Here is a 9,206-nt window from a genome sequence, read left to right on the forward strand (position 1 = left end):
AAGATTTTGGCCACTTGAACGTAAAGAAATGGGTTTCAGGTCCACGGAGAAGCTACTTCACAGTTCTGCCTTGGGTCCTAGGCTGCTAGCCATTTGCCAGTAAGAGTCATCCATCGGTGATGCCTGACCCAGAGGTTCCACCTACACTGGACCCAGCTCTTAAGGGAAGGTTCCGGAACCTCATTTGTCCTTTGCTCGTGAATTTAAGTCAGAAGGATGGGGTTTTCTCATCAGGGTCCTTATCCAGCCCTCGCTGTGTAATGATTTAACACTCTCTTCTGTTTACATTCCCAGGTTCACAGTTCTTAACTGTGCCTCCTGATAAGAATGGTTAGAAAATGGCCATCTTTTCTGAGAGTTTCTCAGTTCGAATTAGGGAGTACTGGGGGGCGAGTGTTTGATTAGGGATTGGGAACCTGCCGGGAGCAGATAGAGGCTAACTGTTGATCTTTCTGGTGGATCTGGAGCCAGCTTTCATTACCTTTTGTCATAGAAACAGAGAAGAGACTTGACTGTCAGAGTAATCTTAGCACCCGCAGCTGGGAAGGAGCCGACAGTCCAAAGGTGGGGTTAAAAGTGTGGGAGAAGGGACGAGCCTCTTCCCCACAGTGGACGCGATACAGGAATGCGGGGCGCGGGGGCTGGCGCTGCGAGCCGGTGGGACGCGGAGTCGAGGACACATTCACTCAGGGGTCAGGATGACCAGGAGCGGCCAGAGCCAAGGACAAGCCCCAGGCAGCTTGGTCTCCCCATTGTTGAGCGTCAGCCGAATTGCCAGGGTCCCCTGAGAGGAAAGTGCCCGGGGATTAGCTGACAGGGAAGACCGCACGCACGCGCGTGTGTGTGTGTATTTCTGTAGTTCAGTAACTGGACTAAAGGTGTACGTAACATCTGGACGCGCTTCTTAGACAACATCTAGACGTATTAAGATTTTTCTTGGACAACTTTGGACTATTTTATACTTATTTCCAAATTCAGAATGAGAAAAATAATTTTTAAAAGTTTAGAAAATTGCTAAAGGTATTAACCCATGTTGGTAGAGTGATGGTTTGCTTGGGGTGTGATGGGAGTATCCAAGGTGAGGCTATATGAATAGTAACCTACTTACCTCCCTCCCTCCCTCCCTCCCTCCCTCCCATCCTAAGGTCCTTTGTTTTCCTTAAGAAATTTAATGTACTAATGTAATTAAAACTACCGTAATACCAGGAGAAGTGATTTAAATTTTTTTAGAAGATGGATGGATGGATGGATGGATGGATGGATGATGTAAAAGTTTAGAAGTCTGCCTGCCTCTTTCTGAGCCCTTCTTCCCTGATTTCGCCCAGGCTCCCTTCCACACAAGAAAGTGCGTGTGGAGCACGCGCTCTGGCCTCTCCTGTGCTCTCATGGGAGTTAAGCAGAAGTAGCTCTTGCAACGCAGGGCATTTGGTGTTCTGTATCATGTTTGCTGTGTGTAACTTGACTGAGGTTTTTTAAATAGCATCTTTTTCCAAGTGAGCATTAAGCTTAGTGTACTTCGAAATGTTCTAGAAACCATTTAAAAAAAATTTCATATTATGAGTAATTAGAAGATGTGGTACATAATACAATGGAATGTTACTCAGCCATTAAAAAGAATGAAATAATGCCATTTGCAGTAATATGGATGGACCTACAGATTATCATACTGAGTGAAGGAAGCTAGACAGAGAAAGAATATCTACTGCTTATATGTGGAATCTGAAAAGAAATGATACAAATGAACTTACTTATAAAACAGAAACAGACTCAGACTTAGAGAAGGAACTTCTGGTTATGGGGATGGGAGAGGAGATAGGGACTTTGGGATTGACGTGTACACACTACTACATTTAAAATGGATGACCGACAAGGACCTGCCATATAGCATAGGGAACTCTGCTCAGTATAATGTACCAACCTAAATGGGAAAAGAATTTGAAAAAGAATAGAGACATGTATATGTATAACTGAATCACTTTGCTGGACACCTGAAACTGTCACAACATCGTTAATCAACTATAGTCCAATATAAAATAAAAAGTTAAAAAAAGAGTAGGGGCTTCCCTGGTGGCGCAGTAGCTAAGAATCCGCCTGCCAATGCAGGGGACAGGGTTTGAGCCCTGGTCTGGGAAGATTCTCACATGCCGCGGAGCAGCTAAGCCCGTGCGCCACAACTCCTGAACCCCGCGCGCCTAGAGCCCATGCTCCGCAACAAGAGAAGAATTTCTTTCTTTTTCTTTCTCCGCTCGCCGCAACTAGAGAAAGCCCGCGCACAGCAACAAAGACCCAACGCAGCCAAAAACAAATAAAGTAAATTTTTAAAAAAGAGTGATTATATTTTTAGAACAAACTTAATTCTAATTTTGAAATACAATGATCGAAGAAATGGAGAGTTCTTGGCTCCACTGGAGAGAAGTAAAGAAATGTGTGGGTGGAGATAGCCGTTACTGTCAGGCAGCGGTGAATGCTGGACCTAGGACGTTACTCTTTCTTCACTCAGTCCCCAAGAGCCCACAGAGGCATGTGGAATTTTGTGTCTGTTTCATTTCACTGTAAACGTTATGCCACGCACTTTACAGAATTTAGAGCCAGAGGCCCTTGTGATCACGTCAGGCCAAGCCCCTCAGTTTCCAGGTTAAAAAACCCCAGACTCAAAAAAGTCGAGCGTCTTGGTCAATGCTGCAGGAAGCCTAGTGGGTTTTTAACTGCTTCACTGCTCTTGACCTGGGGAGGATGCTTCACTGAGCTAATCAAAGAGTCAAATTGACATCTTACTTAAGAAGGAATATTTAAGTGGAGCTTCTCAGGCTCCGGGAAGGGGCTTTCATAGAAGCTGCAGTTGCCCATCACTGCAAAGGAAAATAGCTACTGAAGGAGATATTTTAAATTTCTTCACATTTTACTTTCTCACTCACTGTTTGCATTCACCTTAGGAGTGGATGAGGGGAAACGGAGGCGCATGACTGGGAGGCCGGCTTCAGGAGTAGAGCGCGCTGTGAGCGTTAGGGAAGAAAGTGTCAGGCAGGCTAAGATGGCAGGGGCGTGTGGGTTCCCTCACTTCTGATTTTTAGCTTCGTGATTAAGTGTCATTAACAGCGTAATACTGGATGTCCGTCCTCCTTGCGGCAGCGGCTGAAACACTGGCCTTTAATAAAAGTTATGTTATCGAAGAGCAGGCCTCCTTCTTGGTCCCCCGTTTGAGTTTAGCAAATTTCAAACGATGTGGCTTAGGTGTTTGGTCATCCTTTGTTATAATCACTAAAATAGCATTGATTTGATCTTCAAGAAAGCTCTTATCTAAATGCTTCTGTCAGGAGCACTTATTTAAAAGCAGAACTAGAAACATAGTATGTCCATTTCTAGATTGGTATCCTGATGATTTAAATAACAGCCAGCCTGTTGAACAAGGAAGTAACTAAAGTAAGTGAAACTGGGTTAGTTTTGGTTTTATAGGGAATCTAGGGTAGGGCTGGGAGGAAATTCATATTTTGCCACTAGAAGATCTGATTTTATATTTTAGAATTACCATTGTTTTTCATTTGTTTCATGTAACCGTAGTTTTTAAAACTGAATATAGAATCGGCAGAGTTAATTGTTTCATTTTTGTGTGCTTAAGATGTGACTTACAGCAGCGGTCCCCAACCTTTTGGGTACCAGGGACCGGTTTCATGGAAAACAGTTTTTTCCCACGGACTGGAGTGGGTGGGGATGGTCAGGCGGTAACGCGAGCCATGGGGGCAGCAGATGAAGCTTCACTCTCTTACCCGCCGCTCACCTCCTGCTGTGCGGCCTGGGTCTTAACAGGGTTGAGGACCCCTGACTTAGAGGGAACTCTCATTGTTGTGACAGAAAACACTGATTCTTTAGGCCTTGTCTCTTTAAAACAGTAGCTAAAATTGACAGATGTTTGTATGCTTTCCCTGAATACTGTCTGCATCCAAAGTTCCCAGCAAAAATAGATAAGCGTAATGTGCTCTTGGTGGTTTTATGTCAGAGGTCTGGTTTACAGTAAACAGAGGTTTACTGTTTTTACAAACAGTAAATTTTAGTGCTGGAACTCTAATGTTAGAAATATTTTAAAGGTTTTCATATAGTATTTACGTTTCATAAAGTAACACAATATAATAAGGGGTAGGAGCCTATGTTTGGAGTCTTGAAGTCCTGGGTTTGTTTCTCTTTTTTACTAGGTGTTCTTTCCCGGGCTCTTAACTTTGCTGAGCATCCAGTTCTTGCTTAATAGAGATAATAATAAAAGTCTGCTGTCTTATTTGTAGCCCTTGGGACAAATATGTTTTGGAATTAAGAATCTCTCAGAGTTGAAGACGAGAACAGTGTGTATACACTGTGATACACACTCTGGTGAGGTCTGGGCAGCCCCCCATAATCAAGCACGTGGAGATTTCTGCAGCCAAACGTTCAAGGACTCACAGCAGAGGGATCGATAAAGACTATTAGTAGCCTCAGGTCAGGTCTTACCGCCAATGACTTTTTGTGACCAAGTTTTGAAAACATATTTGGAATTTCAGAGCTGTTTTTAGCTTTTTGTGGATAAGGGGTTATGGACCTATAATGCCCTCCCAAGCACAGCACAGAATAATCTCTCAATACATGATGCCAGAGACGATGACGTGATGCATGGTGATGACAGAAGGCTGTTTAGTAAGTATTTGAGATAAACACCTCTGCATCTTCAAGGGAGAATGTCATTACATTGGTCTTTATGTCGCATGTTGTTGACACATAGGCCCTTGAGGATGTCTCCTCTCTGACAAGGGTTTAACATTTAGTTGTAAGTTCTTAAATAGTAATTACTTAGAAATGTTAATCCACAAAACATAGTGAATATTAGGTAGTAGGGGCTTATGGCAGAAGATTACTTTAGAGATAGATTGTACAGGATGGCCAGACCCGACCCCATGGGTGAGGGTAGAAAAGGCAACAGTGGCCAGTTCCCGAGGCCTGTGATCCAGGCGTGGTGGTGTTTGCTGGTTCACCTCACCCCATTTTGCTGTCTATCATAATAGTGTCACTTCATCAGAGGTCATTTACCCAATAGCCTGAACTGTTCTGAGGCAAAACAGCTCTTTCCTTCCTCAGTTTGCCACCTGTGTGCCCGCTGTGCCGGCTTGAAGAGGCAGTGGAGACTAGAGGTTAAGAGAATGGACCCCGGGCTTCCCTGGGGGCGCAGCGGTTGAGAGTCCGCCTGCCGATGCGGGGGACGCGGGTTCGCGCCCCGGTCCGGGAGGATCCCACGTGCCGCGGAGCGGCTGGGCCCGTGAGCCGTGGCCGCTGAGCCTGCGCGTCCGGAGCCTGTGCTCCGCAGCGGGAGGGGCCGCGGCAGTGAGAGGCCCGCGAACCGCAAAAAAAAAAAAAGAGAATGGACCCTGCTTCCTGGGTCCAGGTCCACAGACTGGCTCTTCCCCTTGGCAGCCGTTGGTCCTGTGTCTTCACGTGTGAAACAGAGTCGCGACGTGCCCCCACCAGCTCTCCGTGAGGACTGGTGGTGTAGTGTACGTCAGGGCCGGCTTCACTAGCAGGTGCTCAGACAGCAGTGCGATTATTCATTAAGAGATGAGCCTCGTCATGCTGCCATCGTCACGTTCAATCTTATACTGACATCACAAACAGGGAGCTAAACAGTCCGTGAGATTTTCTGCACAGCTGACACTTTGACTTAGGTGCTGAGAAGAGTTACCTGTGTTTTAAGTCTTGGTGGCTCACTTTGGAGCGACCTTGGCCTTGGGGCTATCATGGTGCCCGTTGGAGGAGACAGATGAACAGAGGGACGAGCTTGGCCCACATTCCCCGAACAGGAGGGGCCCGTGTCGGCCTCCCAGCCTTCTTCTGCCTGTGAACCAGGTGCCCGTGGGAAGGACCGGCTTTTGCCCTTTTTCCTCGAGCCGGCTGCAGAAAGCAAGTTGTTCTTCAGGCGAAGGTCACACGGCAGGGAGAGGGCAGCTGCCACCACGGCTGAGTCAGGGAGGGGGCCGGCTGGGCTGGCTTGATGGAGCCCCTGACTTGCAAATATTTTTATGTTTTAAATGGAAAGATTCCACAGGCTTGTCTTTCAAATGCTCCGTGGGCAGGTACATTCATTCAGGATTCCTTGGCAAACATTCTCAGACTTAATGAGAAGCAAAAGCCTCGTGGGGAAGTTTGGTTTTGAATATGAGCTAGATTTCATAATTGTCTGCGTCTGTTTTTAAAAAGTGCTTGGAATTTATACAGCCTTCTTTGAATTACTTTCATGTTCGTTGGAAATATAATTTCACTTGGTATTCACAATTCTGTGAAAAGGAACCACTAATAAAAGGAAAATTTTAACCCATTTGTAACCCTGAGTGGTTGGTTCATAATAGCTTTTATTTCCAACTTACGCCTTCTGAAGCAACTTCTCTTGGGCTTGAAAAAACAAATTCTTATTTTTTAAAAAAGACTGTATTTTGCTCCCTCCAGCTCTTTCTACCAAATAGTGTTTGTCTTTTACTTTTTGAAATTGTGCCCTTACTTCAAGTCTGTATTGAATCATCAGTACTCATCAGGTTTGCTGTTTACCAAACCTCAATTTTTCTTTTTACACTATGGTGAGGAATATACAGCAGATGCTATAGCTGTAGTTTAAAAAAAGAGACTCCTAGCCTTTCATGCAGATCTGATAGGCAAGTGGACAGTGGCGTAGGTGTTACTTACATGTCTCTCAACTCTTTTCAAGCTTAATATAGTTGATCCTGGTCTTCTGCCTGGTGCTGGCCTCATACCCAAAGGCACAGTCCATTAACTGTATCCATTCTTTGAAGTTGAGACATCTTGAAGTTATCATTGGGTATTTCTTTAGGAGTGAGACAGGACCTGTGTTCTGTAATATGTACTAAGAGACTTCATATAAACAGCAGCTTGATATCAGGTGGTGAATGTGGTATTACCTACTAATGGTGATACCGGAGGTCTCTCTCTCTCTTTTTAATCTGAAGAAAGAAAAATAATGTACTAAGTGCACTGGTTAAAAAGCAATGGAATATTCATAGCCTGTGCTACCAAGGAGCTTGACATTAGATGGAAGCTCTCTCTGGTGACAGTTTGTGGGTGGGGACGGCTTGTGTGCTGTATACCTGCCACGCCAGGATATTAAGGTGCTTGACAACTCACAGGCCCCCATTATTATCCCCACTGAGCAGGCGGGAAGCTGCGGCTCAGAAAGGCTACCCCGTGTCTGTGGGGCAGGGGACTAGAAATGAAAGGTAAAGAGGGAGCTTTCAGAAGGACTGGGAGGTGGACAGACAGAATACAAATGGATCCAGTAGGAATCACTTTGATAGTGTGACCCCGGGTGACTGGCAGAGTGTGGTGTTGACAGAGAGGTTCAGAAATGAACTGTGGTAATAAGGTAAGTGTGTACCTTTAGCCTGAGCAGCCGCTGCGAGGCTTGACCTCCGTACCCAACCCTGTCCTTGTGCGCACGCGCACATAACACCTGCTCATTCTGCAAGGCTCTTTACAGAGGACCGCCACACACACACACACACACACACACACACACACACACACACACACACACACACACACACACACACACACACACCCCTACCCCTGCTCATTCTGCACACACCCACACACACACACACACACACACACACCCCTACCCCTGCTCATTCTGCAAGGCTCTTTACAGAGGACCGCCACACACACACACACACACACACACACACACCCTGCTCATTCTGCAAGGCTGTTTACAGGGGACCGCCACACACACACACACACACACACACACACACACACCCCACCCCTGCTCATTCTGCAAGGCTCTTTACAGAGGACCGCCACACACACACACACACACGCACACACACACACACACACACCCTGCTCATTTTGCAAGGCTCTTTACAGAGGACCACCACCCCCCCCAACACACACACCTGCTCATTCTGCAAGGCTCTTTACAGAGGACCACCAGGGATTTATTCAGGTTCATGAGCCATTTTATTTACACGCACTACTAACTTTGCTAAGCCCTGTGCAGAGAGGACCCTCAGTGAGACCAGAAGGTCACTGGTGTGGAGGAGAAGAGGACAAGTCCGGTTGTCCCTGGACAGGCCTTTAGCAGCTGCCTCTTTTTATCTAGATGTCTGTCAGCACAACTGATCCCTCAGTGGCGGAAGTAACAAAGGGCAAGGGATCCCTTTTGTAGCAATGAACCTCAAATTAACGCCCCTTTTATTTATTTACTTTAACTGAAATAGAGTTGACATGCAGTGTTAGGTTAGTGTCAGGTGTACTCTGTAGTGACTTGGCATTTGCATACATTGTGAAACAATCACCGGGTAAATTTAGTGTCCCCCCGTCCGCATACAGTTATTGCAGTATTATCCACTGTCTTCCCCAAGCTGGGCATTGCATTCCCCACCCTAAGGCCCCCTTAATTTTGCAGTTAGTGGAGGGCTGTGACTGGTCCCCTTCCAGGTTGCCCTCTAGACCACTGTCCTAGCTGTGCGGCTCCAGGCAGATCTTTAGTCCAAGATCGTTTTGCTCTGCATCCTTAGTTACCATGGTTACTAATTGCCGAATCGAGGTGGCCTTCAGTACTTTGCAACACATGAACAAATGTCTTCAGATATTTAAATATCTTTTAACGAAAGTTTCTGGCTAAAGCCGTCACTGACTTAGTTTTTTTCTGGTTATCCCCTCTCCAACAGAAAGAGACAAATGTGTATTTGATGTAGTCTTAAATATGTTGTTTGATGATGTCGGCGTTTTGCAGCTTCTCAAGTACAGTAGCCAGTGAACTACTCAGTCCCTGCTGTGACTTAGAAATGTTAGGTTGCCCTGCTTTACTTTACTCGTTTTCTTTAGTGTGGTGGATTTCAACTAGCAAGAACTCTTATGTATTTAAATTCATGGAATGTTTAGCTTTCACAACAGCTTAGTTTATAGAATAAATTATCCTCGAAGACCAGGACAGAGGCATGTAACTGTTTTGTTTTCTTGGGTTTTACATTCATGTTTCAAGTCTTTTATAAAAGACAGAAAAACATGAACTCTGTAGTTAAACTTCAGTTGTCTGAGTTGTGAAGCTTTGAGCCTTATAAAAATGTTAAGTTAAATTGCTCCTCTGTGGGCTTCCCTGGTGGTGCAGTGGTTGAGAATCCATCTGCCGATGCAGGGGACACGGGTTCGTGCCCCGGTCCGGGAGGATCCCACGTGCC

The 9,206-nt window shown here is 45.7% G+C and overlaps 1 protein-coding gene across 3 annotated transcripts in view; it reads left to right on the plus strand.

Annotated features, from left to right (window-relative positions):
* Positions 1-9,206, plus strand: part of TRIO (trio Rho guanine nucleotide exchange factor) — a 375,721-nt gene that overhangs the window by 196,482 nt on the left and 170,033 nt on the right. The window lies entirely within an intron of this gene.

The sequence above is a fragment of the Physeter macrocephalus genome, chromosome 8 (genome assembly GCF_002837175.3).
Source record: "Physeter macrocephalus isolate SW-GA chromosome 8, ASM283717v5, whole genome shotgun sequence".
NCBI lineage: Eukaryota > Metazoa > Chordata > Mammalia > Artiodactyla > Physeteridae > Physeter > Physeter macrocephalus.